The sequence below is a fragment of the Rattus norvegicus genome, chromosome 2 (genome assembly GCF_021556685.1).
Source record: "Rattus norvegicus strain SHRSP/BbbUtx chromosome 2, alternate assembly SHRSP_T2T, whole genome shotgun sequence".
Taxonomy (NCBI): Eukaryota; Metazoa; Chordata; class Mammalia; order Rodentia; family Muridae; genus Rattus; species Rattus norvegicus.
Window position 1 is genome coordinate 183,574,395 of NC_141535.1, and position 20,032 is coordinate 183,594,426.

Here is a 20,032-nt window from a genome sequence, read left to right on the forward strand (position 1 = left end):
CTAGTTTGATGTGGACGTCCTTGATCCACTTGGACCTAAGCTTTGTACAGGGTGATAAGCATCGATCGATCTGCATTCTTCTACATGTTGACCTCCAGTTCAACCAGCACCATTTGCTGAAAATGCTATCTTTTTTCCATTTGATGGTTTTGGCTCCTTTATCAAAATAAAGTGACCATAGGTGTATGGGTTCATTTCTGGGTCTTCAATTCTATTCCACTGGTCTATCTGTCTGTCTCTGTTCCAATACCATGCAGTTTTTATCACTATTGCTCTGTAATACTGCTTGAGTTCAGGGATAGAGATTTCCCCTGGAGTCCTTTTCTTCTTGAGATAGGTTTAGCTATCCTGGGTTTTTTGTTATTCCAGGTGAATTTGCAAATCATTCTGTCTAACTCTTTGAAGAATTGGATTGGTATTTTGCTGAGTATTGCATTGAATCTGTAGCTTGCTTTTGATAAAATGGCCATTTTTACTATGTTAATCCTGCCAATCCGTGAGCATGGGAGATCTTTCCATCTTCTGAGGTCTTCTTCAATTTCTTTCTTCAGAGACTTGAAGTTCTTATTGTTCTCCAGATTCACCACAGGAAGGGGTGGGAGGCTCTTTCTGAGAACAGTTTTTTTTTGTTTTGTCTTAATTAACTTAGTCAGAATCTTGATTACCAAAACTTATTTCATATCACTTGGACATCCTGATGTCAGATGTATCTCTCAGAAAAGTCACAAGTTTGTCATAGGCATCCTGACCACCAGAGGTATTTCTCAAAACCTTGTTTTCATAACTTTGTTTCTCATATCTATGAAACTTTCTTTTTTTCAAAAGTTGATTTTATTCTATATTAGAATGGATACTCCAGCTTGCTCCTTCAGACCATTTGATTGGAAAGTGGTTTTCCAGGCTTTTACTCTGAGGTAGTATCTGTCTTTTTCTCTGGGGTGTGTTTCTTGTAGGCAGCAAAATGCTGGGCCCTCTCTACATATCCAGTCTGTTAATCTGTGTCTTTTTATTGGGGAATTGAGTCCATTGTTTTGAGAGATATAAAGGAATGGTGACTGTTGCTTCTGTTATTTTGAAATTTGGAGGTAGGATTATGTTTGTGTGTTCGGTCTTCTTTTGGTTTGGTTCCTAAAAGATTACTTTCTTGCTTTTTCTATGGCATAGCTTGCCTCCCCCTTTTGGGCTTTGCCATTTATTATCCTTTGTAGCACTGTATTTGTAGAAAGATATTGTGTAAATTTGGTTTTCTCATATAATATCTTGGTTTCTCCATATATATTAATTGAGAGTTTTGCTGGATACAATAGCCTGGGCTATCATTTGTGTTCTATTAGGGTCTGTATGACACCTGTCCAGGATCTTCTGGCTTTCATAGTCTCTGGTGAGAAGTCTGGTGTAATTCTGATAGGTCTGCCTTTATGTTACTTGACCTTTTTCCTTTACTGCTTTTAATATTCTTTCTTTGTTTTGCGCATTTGGTGTTTTGACTATTATGTGGTGTGAGGAGTTTCTATTCTGGTCCAATCTATTTGGAGTTCTGTAGGCTTCTCATATGTTTATGGGCATCTCTTTTTTTAGGATAGGGAAAATTTCTTCTATGATTTTGTTGAAGATATTTAATAGCCCTTTAAGTTTGGAGTCTTCACTCTCTTTTATACCTATTATCCTTAGGTTTGATCTTCTCATTGTGTCGTGGATTTCCTCTATGTTTTGGGCTAGGAGCTTTTTCCATTTTACATTATCTTTGACAGTTGTGTCGATGTTTTCTATGGTATCTTCTGTTCCTGAGATCTCTCTTCAATCTCTTGTATTCTGCTTGTGATGTTCTCATCTATGACGCCTAATCTCTTCCCTAGGTTTTCTATCTCCATGGTTGTCTGCCTTTATACTTTCTTTATTGCTTCTATTTCCATTTATAAATCCTGGATGTTTTTGGTCAATTCCTTGTCCTGTTTCGTTTTTTTTCCCCAGTATTCTTTAAGGGATTTTTGTGTTTCCTCTTTAAGGGCTTCTAGTTGTTTGTGTTGTCCTGTATTTCCTTAAAGGAGTTATTTATGACCTTCTTAAGTCCTCCATCACCATGATAGAATGTTATTTTAAATCTAGATCTTGCTTTTCTGGTGTGTTTGAATATCCAGTATTTGCTTTGATTGGAGAATTGGGCTCTGATGATGCCAAGTAATCTTGGTTTCTGTTGCTTTCTGTTCCCCTGTACCCATGTTTTTTATTTGAAATTGGCCCCAGTGCTTGTTTCAAGAATTTTGTGCCCTATGTCCACCAAAACTGTCTGGCTTTCCCCTCCTCCTTTAGGTTTAACCAGGGCATGGAATGTAGCTGAACTCCAAGGCTCTTAGTCATATATTCTTCCTATATAAATTATAGGAAGTTGCTTACCAACAAAACCATCCAGGCACTGAAGTTCCTGACAGATATCAGGTGCAGTTTGTTTTTAAAATGCCATACTTCCCACTGACAATGTTCTCTTGTTTCTGGGTCCAAAAGAATGTAGGTTTTATAGTCTTCAAAAAATTCTTTTTAGATATTCTCTAGGACTCTCATTATTTCACCTGTCTACCTTAGATAAATTTATAGGCCAAATTGATAGAAGCTTCTCTTAGGCTCACCCAACAGAATCTGAAGGTAGGCACATATCCTCTCCCTACCTTCAACAGCCTTACAATACCAGTTGGGAATGTTCAAAGTAAAGGCTGTACCTGTGTGAGCAACCGCTAGATCCAATTTCTAAGCTTCTCCCACAATTCTCTTACATTCTTCAGTTGTGAAAAAGAACGTGAAGCAGTTGTTGACAGTCATCACAGACGGGTTTATGAGTCAACATGATTGAATCTAAAAGACCTAGGAGATCTGAGGGTCTTTTTGAAAATGGAGGGAGGGGTCTATAACTTCCAATTATAAAGGTCATTACTGGCCAATGGTACATAGGACATAACTGTCTCCCCTGTACATCTGGGTGTTCAGAAGAGGAGAGGAGTATGGACATAGTAGAGTCAATTCCTCTGTGCAAAATAGTCTGAATGTGAGTTGGACTCACATTAGGTAAGGGCAACAATACTCATCAAAGGAAAAAGGCACAAGATGCCATTTCGATCTTACCGTGTGTGCACCAAATCAAAGGCATGTAAGTATAGCAGCAGCCATTAAAAGTCTCACTATCAAAAAAAAAATGCCCAGAACCAGATAATTTTCACACAAAATTCTATCATTCTAAGAGGAGTTATGGCCTATACTCCTCAAATCATTCCATAAAACAAAAACAGAAGGAATATTTCCCACTCTATTTTATGAGAGATTACAGTTACCCTGATATCTAAAACAAAAATCAATTTCCCTTATGGACTCTCATACAAACATAATCATTAAATAATTAAAAACATATTCCAAGAACACATTAAAAATATCATGTACAAAAACAAAGTAGGCTTTGTCTCAGGTGAATAGGGGTGCTTCGATATACAAAAATCAAACTTTAATTGGCCATGTAAACCAACTGACAGAAAAAACAGCAAATCAAATGCAAACAAAAAAAGCAAAAAACATGCTCATTAAACTGGATCCAGGAAAGGTCTTTAAGAAGCGACCCGTTAATGATAAAAGTTCTTCAGAGATTGCCACACAGATGATAGAGCTAAATATAATAATGGTAATATAGAAGAAGCCCATGTCAACATCAACTTAAATGGGGAGAAACTCAAAGCCACTGTACAAAAGCAAAGGCAAGTAGTGGTTTCTCATTCTCTTAAATCTACTCAATACAGCAGTTGAAGTCTTAATTAGAACAATAAGGCAACTGGTAATTAACAGGATAAATACATTAAGGTTGAAAGATTTTTATTTGCAGATATATAATACACATAAATTAGGTGAAAATTTTTACATGCCAGTTAAGTTAGGTCATCTATTCTGCCCAGTATAATGCAGACAGGTCTTTCCAAAGAGTCAGTTGAGCTGTGTTTCAGGCCAGTTGAATCCCAGGTTCAAGACATCAGACAAGAATAAAACATCAGCAGGGTAGATATCCGGTAGAGTGTCCAAGACCCTAGTGCTGCCCTTTCCCCACACACCATTTTGACATATTACAGCTCTTGTAAATCCAGGCTGCCTTTGCCCAGATTCACTGTAAATGCTCCAGCAATACTGTAGTCTAAACAGAAATCATTGGTAAAATGAGTGGTTGTTGCTGTTGGAAGACAGGTGTAGGTCATAGCTGTCAAGCTCCTAAAATATCTTTCAGCATTTGAGTGAGGGCTCCAAGCAAGGACAATGTATAGAAGCCAGGGAGCGAAATGTTTCCTCCACCAAGTAGGGATGTGACTCCACCATTGACTTCCACCCCACGGTCTCAGAGACTTCAGAAGCATGAAGTATAATGAAATCCATAGCTTTACTCTTCAGGTTCTCTGCTCTGTGGAGGTCAGCCAGGATGAGAGTGGGTACAGCATTTTTCACAGAGATGTTGCTGAACAGGGCATCCTCACACATGACCTTCAAGCCCTGCAGGGCATACTTATCAGCAGCTGCAAACAAACCAGTGGCCATTGAGTGGCTGTGGAGGTGTGGTGCCTTCCCTGTGTAAATGAAATGCATCATTTCCTTAAAGACTTGCAGGTGAATGTCATGGATTTCAATGCGGTTTGTTAAGCTCTCTAGCATTTCATGTTCAAACATGGCTCTGAAAACTGGAGAGTGAGCTGCTAGGATGGCCTTGTGAGATCTGAATTCCTGGCCAGCTTCCACCAGGCTGCAGTCTGAAGAGGGAATTTTCCCACAGCTCTCCTAGGTCTTCTGCCAATATTTGCATTGGATCCCTGATTGCAGGTATCATGTTCTGTCCAGGCCTGCTAAAGAAGGGTCCTGATATGCTCACCTTGCAACACAGGGTAAGCTTGTCTTCAGGGTGAAGCCAATGACTAGAGGAGGAAATCTCGAAGGATGAAATTTTTGCATCCCCAGTATCGATTTGGCAGAAACCTTAAAACATCTGAGATCTTTGTAATAATATATTTCTCTCCTTGGGCATTTATGACCCAGAACTGTACCTTTGCCCAAACTGCGCTCTTTGGACGACTGAGCAAACCCAGGTAAACAGACAGGTAATCTGTGCTTTCTTCATCAACACCGTTTGGGTATATTGTCAAACACCATTGTACTTCTTCACTGGCCTCTAATGAGAACCCTGGGCTTGTAATATTTTCCCGAATTCCATCCATGCAAAATGAAAAGTTTCTAATGGCCCACTCATAGCAGAAATTCTGAACACTGATGTGTGTGTAGCCACAACTCTTGACTTCCAGGTCCCTTGACATGTCTTCTGGAGGTAGTTTGGAGGTTAAAGTTGATCTGAAAGAAGTAATAGAAGTTACTATTCACTCTGTAGGATACAGTTATAGATATCCTTTAGATTTTATTTTCTCTGTCTGCTAAATTGTCCCTTTATATTCTTGGAAACTTGTATTTCTATTCAGTTTCTGTAGGTTTCCATATTTGTTCTACTGAAGATAAAACAGACTCACTACGACTGATAAATATCTCTCTCTCTCTGTCTCTGTCTCTGTCTGTCTCTCTGTGTTTGTGTCTCTCTCAGTCTCCAATATTCTCACTCATCCCAGCCATGGGTCTGTCTCTGTGTGTGTTTATTGAATCTTATGTCAGTTGTAACTACTTTTGACTATTCTATCTAACGTTGGAAGAGTTTGGAAGTGTACAAACAATCTCATTTCAATTGTGTAGTATTAATTGGGGTCCTGTAGCAAACATAAAGAATGAATTTCTCTATATACATAGAAAGTGGATGTATGAGAAAAATCTATATGCAGAGGTTGAGCTAATATAAATATGGCTAAAGTCAATACGCAATTATTCCACAAGGTTTGAAGTCTCAGGTCTTCTTCAGTATTGAACAGAATCCTGAAGAATTAGATTCAGATGCCAGTGAAGAAATGAGTTTGCTAGTAAGATGAGAGCAAGCAAGCAAAGACTCACAATTGACTTCTCCTATATACTTACATAGGCCTGCAATAGAAGTGGGGCCCAGTTAAGTGAATGTCTTCTAGTCTTAAGATCTGGATTAATGGTGTGTGTTTTACTGCCTCAAGACTCAGATTAAAAGTGTGTTTTTCTACCCAAACAGTCTGTAGTTGAACTGGATCTATCTACTTCAACATAAGTCACAAAATGTTAAAAGGCATCCCCTCCAGTATTTTAGGTTACTTAAGTCGACAGATAGTCTAAACATGAAGAAATTCACCACCAAAGTGATGTTTCATGACTGTGGTGCATTGGGCTGTCAGGAGGGGTGGGGGGTGCCTGATCTAGAAAAGAAATTAAAGACCCTTCTATGAGATTTGTCAGATAGGCTCCTAACTGTTATTTGGGGGGGGGGAGCTCTGCAAGAATAAACTGGAGTGGGGCAACATTTGTGTTGTAAATAAACAAATAAATGATGAAGAAAAAGAAGCAAGTACAGAGAGAAAAGTAAGAGAGGATGCAGTTTTTCCAGGAGAGTTTTTCAGAGATAGGTTGAAAAGAGAGAAATGGAGATATGGGGGGAAAACAGAATGATACAGAGAACAAGGAAGGAGCCAGAAGAGTACAATAGTTGGTTAAGTTAGTTTGAGGCAAGGCAGAGCAGTTCAGGAAAAACTGAAAGAACACAGATTGAATCAGTTACAATGGAGAGGGGTTTTAAACCACCCAGCCAGACTTCAGAAAGAAGTAGGTAGGAGTGAATCATGCACCTAAAAGTGCCAGAGGCTAAAATGATTCTAGGCCTAGAATAGATTTTAAAAGGCTAGAAGCTTCCAGGACTAGGCATATGTTATCAAGTGGAGGCAGAAAGCCTCAGAGACGACAATAAATACAGATGAATAATAGTTATTTTTACAATAAGAACACTACAAAGTCTGCAGTAGCTCTATACCAGGTAGACAGCTGAGCTGCTCCATGCACAGTTCAGACCTGCTCCTGCATTTAGGAACAGAGGGTGAATGACTTCAGGGAAGCAAGGACCACTTGTCCCTCAGACAAAACCTGCCCACTTATCTCACTAAATAATTTCTACCTAGACAGATATAATTTCTCTTTTTATGTCTTTTCTCTGCTTTTTTATGTCTTTTTTATGTCCATTTCTGCCATTGCAAAATCTAACAAACATTTGACTTTCCTTCAGACAGAGCTGTAGCTTCAGCACCATCTTGGTTGGGGTCAGTTTTCTGAATGACTGCGATCTTTGTTATGGGCAGATGAGGTTTGCCTATGCTATTGCTTCAGCATCATCTTCGCTTAAGGCAGGTGACATGACTGGTTGTAGCTTCATTGCCATCTTAGTTAATGACAGTCCCACAACCATCCGCCATATTTGTTATAGACAGTTACAAACACACAGCCTTCTCACCTTAGAACAATCTTCGAGTCTCTAATTGCTATCCTGACTTGGTAAGTCATTATTTAATATTAATTTAAAGATTTACAACAGTAAAAAGTTAAAGATCACTGCCTTAATGATTGCATAACTCAGATATGTTTAATATTCATTAGCTCTCAATCTTTTCAGAAATCTGATAAATGTGACCTCACATATTTAAAGTTATTAGGACAGAGAATCCCAAAGCATAACAGGTACAATTACCCCCACCCCTACCTACCAAGGTCTCTGAGAAGAAATAGGCACAGTGATAAGACTGCCTAGATTGTGGTATGATAACCACTGAGAAACAGTACTCCATTGCCTTGCTGCTACCAGGGCTCAGCCTACACTGCTGTCAAACTGAGGATACCCAGAGAGTTAAATGTCTCATATTGCCTAGGACAGGGTGAGTCACTTTTCCAAAGTTCCTATTCCACAGGAAAAAGCTTCTCCTCTTCTGGGCCTAATGACCACACTGATCTGCCCGAGCTGTGATGGAGACCACGTGGGCCTGGGAAAAATGTCTAGGTAGTAGAGTATTGACCAACCACTCTCATTTTAGTTAATGACATCTGGGTTAAAATTTATTTTCCCCAAATTTCTGACTACATCGGTAGCTAAGATAACTACAGCTAGAAAACAGATATCTAGTTCCTCACCCCACGGTAATCTACCACCTTGTGAGCTCAGTAGTCAATTCATTAACTGGTTAAGACTACCAGATCTCTTGGCAAAAACAGACAGGTTTGCCTTAGTCACAGGCTTAGGATGAACGGTACACATGTTCAGATGTAACCTTTCACGGATATAACCTTCTCTTACTTTCTTTTCTAAACTCAGATTCCAGTGACTAATGCTTCATATTTCCTGTGCTTGTCATGCCACTGTCCTAACATGAACCAATAGAGTTCTTATAAATTAGCCTAATCCTAATAAAACATTCCATGATACAATCTAAATTGTATATCTCAAGTTCAAATTTGTTTCCTTTGACTGTCTTTAAACTACAGGTATAAAGTGTGTCTTGTGCTAAATCTATACTATCAGCTGACATATTTACAAATATAAGTATCCTTTTTTGGTTACCTTTTAACTACAGACTTAAGATGTTTCCCAGGCTAAATTATGTGATCAATTATCTTCACAAAGTTCTCAAATTTTCCAGTTTTTTAATTGTCTTTTCAATATATACTTCAAAATGATTCTCATTATAATGAATTTATATATATTCAGTTTCCTAAACAGAAGTGAAAGCCCTTCTTGCTCCTTCTGTTCCAGGAAAGGTTTTTGTAATCCCTATGCTCATTTTATAGACTGTTCACTCTGGCAACAAATGTATCTATCACTTATGTAAACTTATAAGCTCCAAGAAACACAATCAGACCCACCCCCCATGGGTCAGTCAGACGCCAGTTGCATAAGTAAACTATCAATCAATAGCCTAAGTTCCCTCTTGGGACCTATTCCAGAGGGTGGGATTCCTCTCCTGTTTCCTGGGATTGGAATGCCCCTCATCCAAACAGCCAAGCCCTAAGGGTTTCAAATGTACACCCAAGAATAATTCTTTCCTCCCAAACACGCTGAACTTTGTTCTCTACTATATATCATATACTAATACTACTATTACTATTAAACCCACCTCCACCCCCACCCACACACACATAATGTTTCAACATCCTGTCAGTTCAAGGAATTTACTCAAATCAACATCCATGTCAGTTCCAGAGAAGCAACCCACATACTCCAATCTACTCTCACAGACACAGACGCTTCTACTGGACCTACTGCTTCTACCTACAGATGGTTCCACAGACCCTTAATAGCAAGGAAACAGCCAACTCTCCTAAGACTGGATCAACAACAACATCCATATTTTCTTTGGTTTCCCAGAGACACATCACCTCAAAATCAGCAAGAAGTAGTTAAAGATCATGATGAACCTATTCCTGTTCCACCATAGTCTCTATCAAATTATTCCTCTAATTTTAAATTAATTCATAATGATGGAATTTTAGCATTCCTCCTAGGCTTCACCTAACAATTACCTGGCAACAACCAGATAGGCATGACTCACTGTAAAAAAGGCTGTTTGCCCCCTCCTTACTCTCTTACTCTCTCTTCCTCTTCCTCTCCCTGATTATAACCCCTTTCTCTGTCTCTCTGTCACCTTCCCCACTGCCCCTCTTTCTCCATGTGTTCCTGGCCACAAATTCTGATTCTTTTTCTCTCTCTTCTCTTCCTCTCTCTCTCTGAGTCACACAGTCTCTCTATACTCTATTTGTATGTCTGACTTTTTCTGCCTCTACTCCCTGCTCTTCCCTACTTAACTCCCCTTCCTATGCTCAAAATAACCTTGATTCTATACTAAAGCTATATATATATTTTTTTCTATATTCATCTATCTACTGATCTATCATCTATCTATACTATCTATATCATAAATAAACTATATTCTAAACTATATAATAAACTATATTCTATACAATGGGTGATACTCCCAGGGGAAGTGATGCCTCAGAATGGCCCTGACAACAGATAGCCCCTCCCACCCACATCATACCTAGTTCTAACAACCATATCCTGGCTCTCTTTTCATAAAATAAAAGAGTTATAATATCAAACTATCGATTAGTTTCAATAATGTTCAACATTCTGATTTCAAACATGTTGTATTAGTCAGGGGCCTATAGAGAATGTACAGAATAAGTTCCTCTGCACGAATAGAAACTGGATATATGAGAAAAACTTAAGGGTGGGGTCCAGCTACCAACAATGTCTGAAGCCAGTACTTACTTAGTCCACAAGGTTTGAAGTCTGTGGTATTCACGTTCTTCAGTATATGCTGGAATTCTGAAGAAGTGGGCTCTAACACCTATGAAAAATGGGCTTGCTAGTAAGATGAAAGCAAGCAGGCAAAAATACAAAGCTTCCTTCTTCCATGAGCTTATATAGACCTCCAGCAGAAGGTGTGGCCCAGTCTTCTGGTCTCAAAATCAGGATTAAAGGTGTGTAATTTCCTGACACAGGAATCAGATTAAAGGTGTGTTTTTTCTATCCAGAGTCTCTAAGTGAACTGGCTCTATGTTCTTCAAATTAAGAGAAAAAATAAAAGTTAAGTATGCAGTCTAGTATGGGACTTGACTTAATTCCAGTGTTACTCCAGATGGGACTAAGAGTAGCCATCATCAGTGTACTTTGGGAATTGTGGTCAATCATCCATAAATGAAGGGATCATGTCATTTTCTGCACAGGTAGTATTTATTCTTGTGGTGGTCTTACACTAATTCCTCCCACAAATATCATCAGAGAAGGGGTCTTAATTTGTCAGAAGTCTAAGTGTTCACAAAATGGAGGGCAGGTGGAAGAACTCCTACATGGTGGGAAGAAAGCACAGCCCCAAACCTCTGAAGGTGGCTTTCTTCTATCTTGTATATTAATCCAATCAGACCCACAGGCCCTGTGGTGACTCTCCCAAATTTGATTGGGGGTCTTGTAATTCCCCCTCAGGAAATCCTCCTTAAAAATCCTTTCCCAGATTCACCTAAGCATGTGGTTTAGGAATATCCTAAGTGCTTTTCGATTCAATCACTTTAACTGGCAGGATTCAGCTCATCAGTACCTCATAGTCTGCATACTCTTCAGGTGAGTTCTGACCTCTTCAGACTTGGAACTGCAGTGATTGCTCTGTTGGTCCTGAAAGGGAGAGAGTATTCTGTTTTCCAAGGTCTGCAGCATATATTGAACAGATATCATAGAGTGGGGTTTGTGATGTTTGTGCTTATGTAAAGTGACAGGTAAAATTCTACCTAGGTCTCTCCTCTCTCTAGTTTGTCATGTCTTAGTGAGAATTCACAGCATAGAAGACACAGAAACAATTTCAGTGATTCAATCACTTCAGCAGCTCCTGGCTCTCCTGTATATCTTGCTCCAAGTTTGCTTCTCTCAATAGTAGATTGATTTTTATTTTTTATTTCTGGATTAGACTTATCTCAAACTATGAGCATCAGTGACTGTATCTGGTGTTTTTGGGGCCACAATAAGAGGATCCCCTGAAAACTCTAACATTTGAGATGCTTGTAGACGATCACTGTGCAAACACCCCTTTGCAGGAAAGGTGCTCTAAAATGTTCTTTTCTTAGCTCTCAAGAGTAGGCTCCTGTAGGGTGGAAGTTCCCTCTTTCAGGAGAACTGAGACCCCCTGGTCATGAATCATGGACTTTGCTCATGAAATCTCTGTCACAGTGTAAAGCAGGGGTAATGTATTTGTAGGGAGGTGGATGGGAGGAATGATTTTACTAGAGACCTGCCAGAGACAAAAGTTTTTGTAGCACACAGGAGGAAGACAGGTAATAAGTGTGGTAATCATCCTCATACCAGAGCAACTAGTCATTATTAAAAAAACCAAAATGACCAGCAGACCAAATTAGCGTCTAGCCCTGAGATCTTGTAGACACTGGATCACCAACCAGGCAGTAAACACTAGCAGAGATGAGGCCTCCAACACATATACAGCAGAGGACTCCCAGGTCTGGGTTCAGTCAGAGAAGGTTCACCTACCCTCAAGAGGCTGGAGGCCCCAGGATATTTAGAGTTCTGGTGGGGTGGGTGGTGTCAGGACATCCTTGTGGAAATTTGGTGGTGTGAGGGGAGTGTGGGGGCAGGGCAGAATATGGGATGTGGGTGGGAGGGTCGATCAGGACGGGAACATAATCTGGAATGTAAAAATAAATAACTAAATAAAATTATTTAGAGATATGTAAAAAACAGACAAATGTACATAGAAATCTCAAGAGAGATGGACAGAGCAGGGGAGAGAGAGACATAGAAGAGAGAGAGACAGAGATGAGAGAGAAAGAAACAAAGACACACAGAGAGATAAAGAGAGACACAGTGACACTACACAGACAACCAGTGGTGGCTGGCACATATCCATGCTCCCAGAAAGAGGAGAATCTGGTGATGTCTTTCACAGTCTCTAGAACCTGGTACCTAAACTGAAGATGCCTTAACCATACTTACCTCAGAGGTTACAGTCCAGGCAGCAGTCAAATACTTTCCTGCAAAAGTCACTTTTATTTACACATATTAATTGTCATTTTTGAGGCTTTTTGTCTTGGTCTGTCGACATAGGACTAGTCCTGAAAGGTTCTAGCCTCTGTCAATTCTAACTAGGCTTAGAATGTTCTCTGCTTCTGAGATTTATGGCTGAACAAGCTCACCACTTTCTAATTCCTTCTCATCTCTGGCTGCCTGATTTCATTTGTTCTGGCTCGAAACTTCTCTCTACTTGTAACTGAGTCAATCTGGGTCTTCTCAGCTTCTCATGAATTGTTCACACGGTCTCATACTAACTTTGGAAATCAGTTTTAATATTCTGTCTCCACCTCACTCTCTGGCTTATTCTATCTTTACTTGTGTCTGTCCTTTACTCTCTTCAACCTCTCTCTGTACCACTGTCTCATTAAACCTGGCCTCTCTCCTTTACTCTCTGCACTGACCTCTTAAATAGCTTTCCTTCCTAAATCTTCTTGTCAGAGTTGAAGATATCCGTTTCTGTCTAATCCTTCTCTGATTTTTCAGTTTCTCTTCACACTGGTGCTTCTTTCTCCAAACAAATTTTATCTTCAGTGTTAGGAACTAATGATATATTAAGGGTATGTTTGTATTCCAACCAGAGGGATTAAAGGTGTCTCCTAAAGCTGAGCCACTCCATAACTAAAATATTGTACTTATATAAATTGATTTTGAGTTGTTTGTGTGGGCATTTTGGGGTCGAGGATTTCCTGTTACAAATCTGACTGATAAATTGCAAGTCTGAAGATTTGATTTTTTGGGGGGTTACAGATACTTGTTCAAAGTGACAGCCAGCATTCTGGTGGCTAGTCAAAGGTTTTTTGTTTGTTTTTTTCAGGAAGTAACAAAATTTTGAGGTTCACATTATGATCAAGTATGCTGTAACAGTTTTCTTTTTGGGTGGAGATGTCAGCATCCTCCTAAGTGTTTTAGGAAAAAATTAATCAAAGACAATCTTCCCAATCTGAACTCAGGTTGAGAACGCTCTGAAAATCCTTGAACACTGCCCTCTCTTACTTGCCCTGAGGGACTGAGATCCTAGTATCTCAAAGTGTAGTTTCTAGAATTCTTGTGGAGCCCCCAGGAATCTTGTCAGGTAGTCTGCTGAGAAGTCTTGAACATGAATTCCTTTTCTATGGTATTTTCGCTTGTATTGATTTTTCTTTTATATATTACAACTTAGCTCCAGTTTCACCCCTCCTTTCCTCCATGTCCCTTCCCCACCCCAATATTCCCTCTTCCACATCCACTCCTTTTCTTCCTTCCAAATGAGAGCAGGCCTCACGGGGATGTCACCACAAATGACAGGTTACAATAAGCCTGGCAAATGCCATCATACTGAGGTGGGACAATGCAAACCATTAGGAGGAAAGGGGTCATAAAAGCAGGCAAATGAGTTAAAGAATTGTAGCATATGATTATAAAAAATAGCCCATGCTATATCCTGCTGCCAACAAGAGTGGACTTTTCTGCCCCATTGATTCCCATGGCTAGCAGGGTTCTGAAATGCCCACATCTTCCCAGGCCAACTGGCCCCTTTGGCTAGCCTGGAGAAAGAGGGCTGCTGCTCAAACAAGTCCTCATAACACCAAGAACTCAAATTTACAGAGGCTTGTAATTTATCAGTCAGATTTATATCAGTAAATCCTCAACCCCCAAAATGCCCACACAAAGAACTCAAAACTTAATTGCTATAAATACAAGCTGCATACCCAGGTGGGGCAAATGTTCCCTACATAACTCCATTGCCCTTCCATTGCTACTTGGGGCTCTTTCAGGCCATGTGGTTCTGGTTGAACTTCTTTTTCCATCTTCTCTCAATCTCCTGATTCATCTCTCCCTCTCCCTGTCTGTCTCTCCCCCTCTCTAAAACTTCCAGCTCGGCCCCATCCTCCCACTGCACAATTACAGCCTGTAGCCTTATCTCACTAATTAAGATTTTACCTTCTCTTTGTTTTGTTGCCAAATGATTAGCTTCTTGCTTTTTCTAGGGTGTAGCCAATCACAGAAAAACACACATGGTATGCACTCATTGATAAGTGGCTATTAGCCCAAATGCTTGAATTACCCTAGATGCACAGAACACATGAAACTCAAGACGGATGATCAAAATGTGAATGCTTCACTCCTTCTTTAAAAGGGGGAACAAGAATACCCTTAGGAGGGGATAGGGTGGCAAAGTGTAGAACCGAGGCAGAAGGAACACCCATTCAGAGCCTGCCCCACATGTGGCCCATACATATACATATAAGGTGGATACATACATACATATAAGAAGGATAAAGCAAAGAAGTGCAGGCTAACAGGAACCAGATGTAGATCTCTCCTGAGAGACACAGCCAGAATGCAGAAAATACATAGGCGAATGACATCATTAAACCACTGAACTGAGAACAGGACCCCCGTTGAAGGAATGAGAGAAAGGACTGAAAGAGCTTGAAGGGCTTGAGAGCCCATAAGAACAACAATGCCAATCAACCAGAGCTTTCTGGGACTAAGCCACTACCCAAAGACTATACATGGACTGACCCTGGGCTCCAACCTCATAGGTAGCATTGAATAGCCTAGTAAGAGCACCAGTGGAAGGGGAAGCCCTTGGTCCTGCCAAAGCTGGACGCCCAGTAACGGGATTCTTGGGGGGAGGGCGATAATGGGGGGAGGATGGGGAGTGAAACACCAATATAGAAGGGGAGGGGGAAGGGTTAGGGGTATGTTGGCCTGGAAACCAGAAAAAGGAATAACATTTGAAATGTATAAGAAATACCTAATTTAGTAAAAATGGGTAAAAAAAAAAAGATTTTACCTGACTGCACATGAATAGTGGCACTCTTTAGAAAGCAGAACATACAAACAGCAATCCACAACAGAGACAGGTCAACTTCCCATTGTTAGGAATTCCATCAGAACAGCAAGCAACTCAACTATAACATATATACACAGTGAGTGTCTAAACCCATTTGGGCTCCCTGGCTGTCTGTGAGCCTCCATTGGACTAGGTTAGGTTGGTTGATTCTTTGAGTTCTGAACTGGTGGTGTCCTTGACCCTTCTGCACTCTACAATCCTTCTTCCCCCACTTTTGCAGGATTCTGTGACTTCTGCATAATATTTGGTTTTAAGTTTCTTCCTCTGCACCCATCCATTGCTGGATGAAGCTTCTCTGGTGACAATTATGCTAGATTCCTTTCTACAAGTATAGCAGAGAACTATTAGGAACTGCTCCATTGACTTTTTCGTACAGCAGTCTTTGGTTCTACCTAAGGTCTCTGGACCATCCATTCTCTGGTTCCTGGCCCTCCAGATACTGCCAGGTTTGGGCTCATGATTGAGGCATGGGCCTCGGGTTGTACCAGTCACTTGGTATCCACACTCACAAATTCTGTGTGATTATTACCCTAGGACACCCTACATGTGAGATAGATTGTAGCTTGAAGTTTGAGTGGCTGGGTTGGTGTTCCAATTCCCTCCACTGGAAGGCAGGCCTGGTTACAGAAGTGGCCAGTTCAGGCTTCACATCCCTATTAAGGTCTTTGCGCCTTGGGCAGCACCCCGCGAGCAAACTTGAGCCTCGGGACCACAGGTAAGACCAACTTGTCTGCTGCAAGAGAGCTGCCTGGTGAGATCGGGACACACAGAGGCAGAGTTAATCTAGGACCGGGCACGTCCTGTGTTTGCCGGAGGTCCCACGCCCATGGATCCCGGCCCGCAGCAGCTCTCTGCTCCCAGACCCTGTGGGAAAGAGACCTCACCGCCTGATCAGGTGGGCACTCCTGAGGCTGCAGAGCAGAAGAGACCACCAACACTGCCCACCCCTGCCCACATCCCTGGCCCAAGAGGAAACTGTATAAGGCCTCTGGGCTCCCGTGGGGGAGGGCCCAGGAGCGGCAGGACCCCTGCCTGAGACACCGCCAGAACCTGAGGGAAACAGACCGGATAAACAGTTCTCTTCACCCAAATCCCGTGGGAGGGAGAGCTAAACCTTCAGAGAGGCAGACAAGCCTGGGAAACCAGAAGAGACTGCTCTCTGTGCACACATCTCGGACGCCAGAGGAAAACACCAAAGGCCATCTGGAACCCTGGTGCACTGAAGCTCCCGGAAGGGGCGGCACAGGTCTTCCTGGTTGCTGCCGCTGCAGAGAGCCCGTGGGCAGCACCCCACGAGCGAACTTGAGCCTCGGGACCACAGGTAAGACCAACTTTTCTGCTGCAAGAAAGCTGCCTGGTGAACTCAAGACACAGGCCCACAGGAACAGCTGAAGACCTGTAGAGAGGAAAAACTACACGCCCGAAAGCAGAACACTCTGTCCCCATAACTGACTGAAAGAGAGGAAAACAGGTCTACAGCACTCCTGACACACAGGCTTATAGGACAGTCTAGCCACTGTCAGAAATAGCAGAACAAAGTAACACTAGAGATAATATGATGGCGAGAGGCAAGCGCAGGAACACAAGCAACAGAAACCAAGACTACATGGCATCATCGGAGCCCAATTCTCCCACCAAAACAAACATGGAATATCCAAACACACCAGAAAAGCAAGATCTAGTTTCAAAATCATATTTGATCATGATGCTGGAGGACTTCAAGAAAGACATGAACTCCCTTAGGGAAACACAGGAAAACATTAATAAACAAGTAGAAGCCTACAGAGAGGAATCGCAAAAATCCCTGAAAGAATTCCAGGAAAACACAATCAAACAGTTGAAGGAATTAAAAATGGAAATAGAAGCAATCAAGAAAGAACACATGGAAACAACCCTGGATATAGAAAACCAAAAGAAGAGACAAGGAGCTGTAGATACAAGCCTCACCAACAGAATTCAAGAGATGGAAGAGAGAATCTCAGGAGCAGAAGATTCCATAGAAATCATTGACTCAACTGTCAAAGATAATGTAAAGCGGAAAAAGCTACTGGTCCAAAACATACAGGAAATCCAGGACTCAATGAGAAGATCAAACCTAAGGATAATAGGTATAGAAGAGAGTGAAGACTCCCAGCTCAAAGGAACAGTAAATATCTTCAACAATATCATAGAAGAAAACTTCCCTAACCTAAAAAAAGAGATACCCATAGGCATACAAGATTCCTACAGAACTCCAAATAGATTGGACCAGAAAAGAAACACCTCCCATCACATAATAGTCAAAACACCAAACGCACAAAATAAAGAAAGAATATTAAAAGCAGTAAGGGAAAAAGGTCAAGTAACATATAAAGGCAGACCTATCAGAATCACACCAGACTTCTCGCCAGAAACTATGAAGGCCAGAAGATCCTGGACTGATGTCATACAGACCCTAAGAGAACACAAATGCCAGCCCAGGTTACTGTATCCTGCAAAACTCTCAATTAACATAGATGGAGAAACCAAGATATCCATGACAAAACCAAATTTACACAATATCTTTCTACAAATCCAGCACTACAAAGGATAATAAATGGTAAAGCCCAACATAAGGAGGCAAGCTATACCCTAGAAGAAGCAAGAAAATATCGTCTTGGCAACAAAACAAAGAGAATGAAAGCACACAAACATAACCTCACATCCAAATATGAATATAACGGGAAGCAATAATCACTATTCCTTAATATCTCTCAACATCAATGGCCTCAACTCCCCAATAAAAAGAAATAGACTAACAAACTGGATACGCAACGAGGACCCTGCATTCTGCTGCCTACAGGAAACACACCTCAGAGACAAAGACAGACACTACCTCAGAGTGAAAGGCTGGAAAACAACTTTCCAAGCAAATGGTCAGAAGAAGCAAGCTGGAGTAGCCATTCTAATATCAAATAAAATCAATTTTCAACTAAAAGTCATCAAAAAAAAGATAAGGAAGGACACTTCATATTCATCAAAGGAAAAATCCACCAAGATGAACTCTCAATCCTAAATATCTATGCCCCAAATACAAGGGCACCTACATATGTAAAAGAAACCTTACTAAAGCTCAAAACACACATTGGACCTCACACAATAATAGTGGGAGATTTCAACACCCCACTCTCATCAATGGACAGATCATGGAAACAGAAATTAAACAGAGATGTCGACAGACTAAGAGAAGTCATGAGCCAAATGGACTTAATAGATATTTATAGAACATTCTATCCTAAAGCAAAAGGATATACCTTCTTCTCAGCTCCTCATGGTACTTTCTCCAAAATTGACCATATAATTGGTCAAAAAACGGGCCTCAACAGGTACAGGAAGATAGAAATAATCCCATGCGTGCTATCGGACCACCACGCCCTAAAACGGGTCTTCAATAACAATAAGGGAAGAATGCACACATATACGTGGAAATTGAACAATGCTCTACTCAATGATAACCTGGTCAAGGAAGAAATAAAGAAAGAAATTAAAAACTTTTTAGAATTTAATGAAAATGAAGATACAACATACCCAAACTTATGGGACACAATGAAAGCTGTGCTAAGAGGAAAACTCATAGCGCTGAGTGCCTGCAGAAAGAAACAGGAAAGAGCATATGTCAGCAGCTTGACAGCACACCTAAAAGCTCTAGAACAAAAAGAAGCAAATACACCCAGGAGGAGTAGAAGGCAGGAAATAATCAAACTCAGAGCTGAAATCAACCAAGTAGAAACAAAAAGGACCATAGAAAGAATCAACAGAACCAAAAGTTGGTTCTTTGAGAAAATCAACAAGATAGATAAACCCTTAGCCAGACTAACGAGAGGACACAGAGAGTGCGTCCAAATTAACAAAATCAGAAATGAAAAGGGAGACATAACAACAGATTCAGAGGAAATTCAAAAAATCATCAGATCTTACTATAAAAACCTATATTCAACAAAACTTGAAAATCTTCAGGAAATGAACAATTTCCTAGACAGATACCAGGTACCGAAGTTAAATCAGGAACAGATAAACCAGTTAAACAACCCCATAACTCCTAAGGAAATAGAAGCAGTCATTAAAGGTCTTCCAACCAAAAAGAGCCCAGGTCCAGACGGGTTTAGTGCAGAATTCTATCAAACCTTCATAGAAGACCTCATACCAATATTATCCAAACTATTCCACAAAATTGAAACAGATGGAGCACTACCGAATTCCTTCTACGAAGCCACAATTACTCTTATACCCAAACCACACAAAGACACAACAAAGAAAGAGAACTTCAGACCAATTTCCCTTATGAATATCGACGCAAAAATACTCAACAAAATTCTGGCAAACCGAATCCAAGAGCACATCAAAACAATCATCCACCATGACCAAGTAGGCTTCATCCCAGGCATGCAGGGATGGTTTAATATACGGAAAACCATCAACGTGATCCATCATATAAACAAACTGAAAGAACAAAACCACATGATCATTTCATTAGATGCTGAGAAAGCATTTGACAAAATTCAACACCCCTTCATGATAACAGTCCTGGAAAGAATAGGAATTCAAGGCCCATACCTGAACATGGTAAAAGCCATATACAGCAAACCAGTTGCTAACATCAAACTAAATGGAGAGAAACTTGAAGCAATCCCACTAAAATCAGGGACTAGACAAGG

General features: G+C 40.7%; 1 pseudogene; it reads right to left on the minus strand.

Annotated features, from left to right (window-relative positions):
* Nucleotides 1–4,248: 4,248 nt before the first annotated feature.
* On the minus strand, nt 4,249–5,324 carry Tdpoz1-ps16 (TD and POZ domain containing 1, pseudogene 16; annotated as a pseudogene).
* Between the last annotated feature and the right edge of the window lie 14,708 nt (nt 5,325–20,032).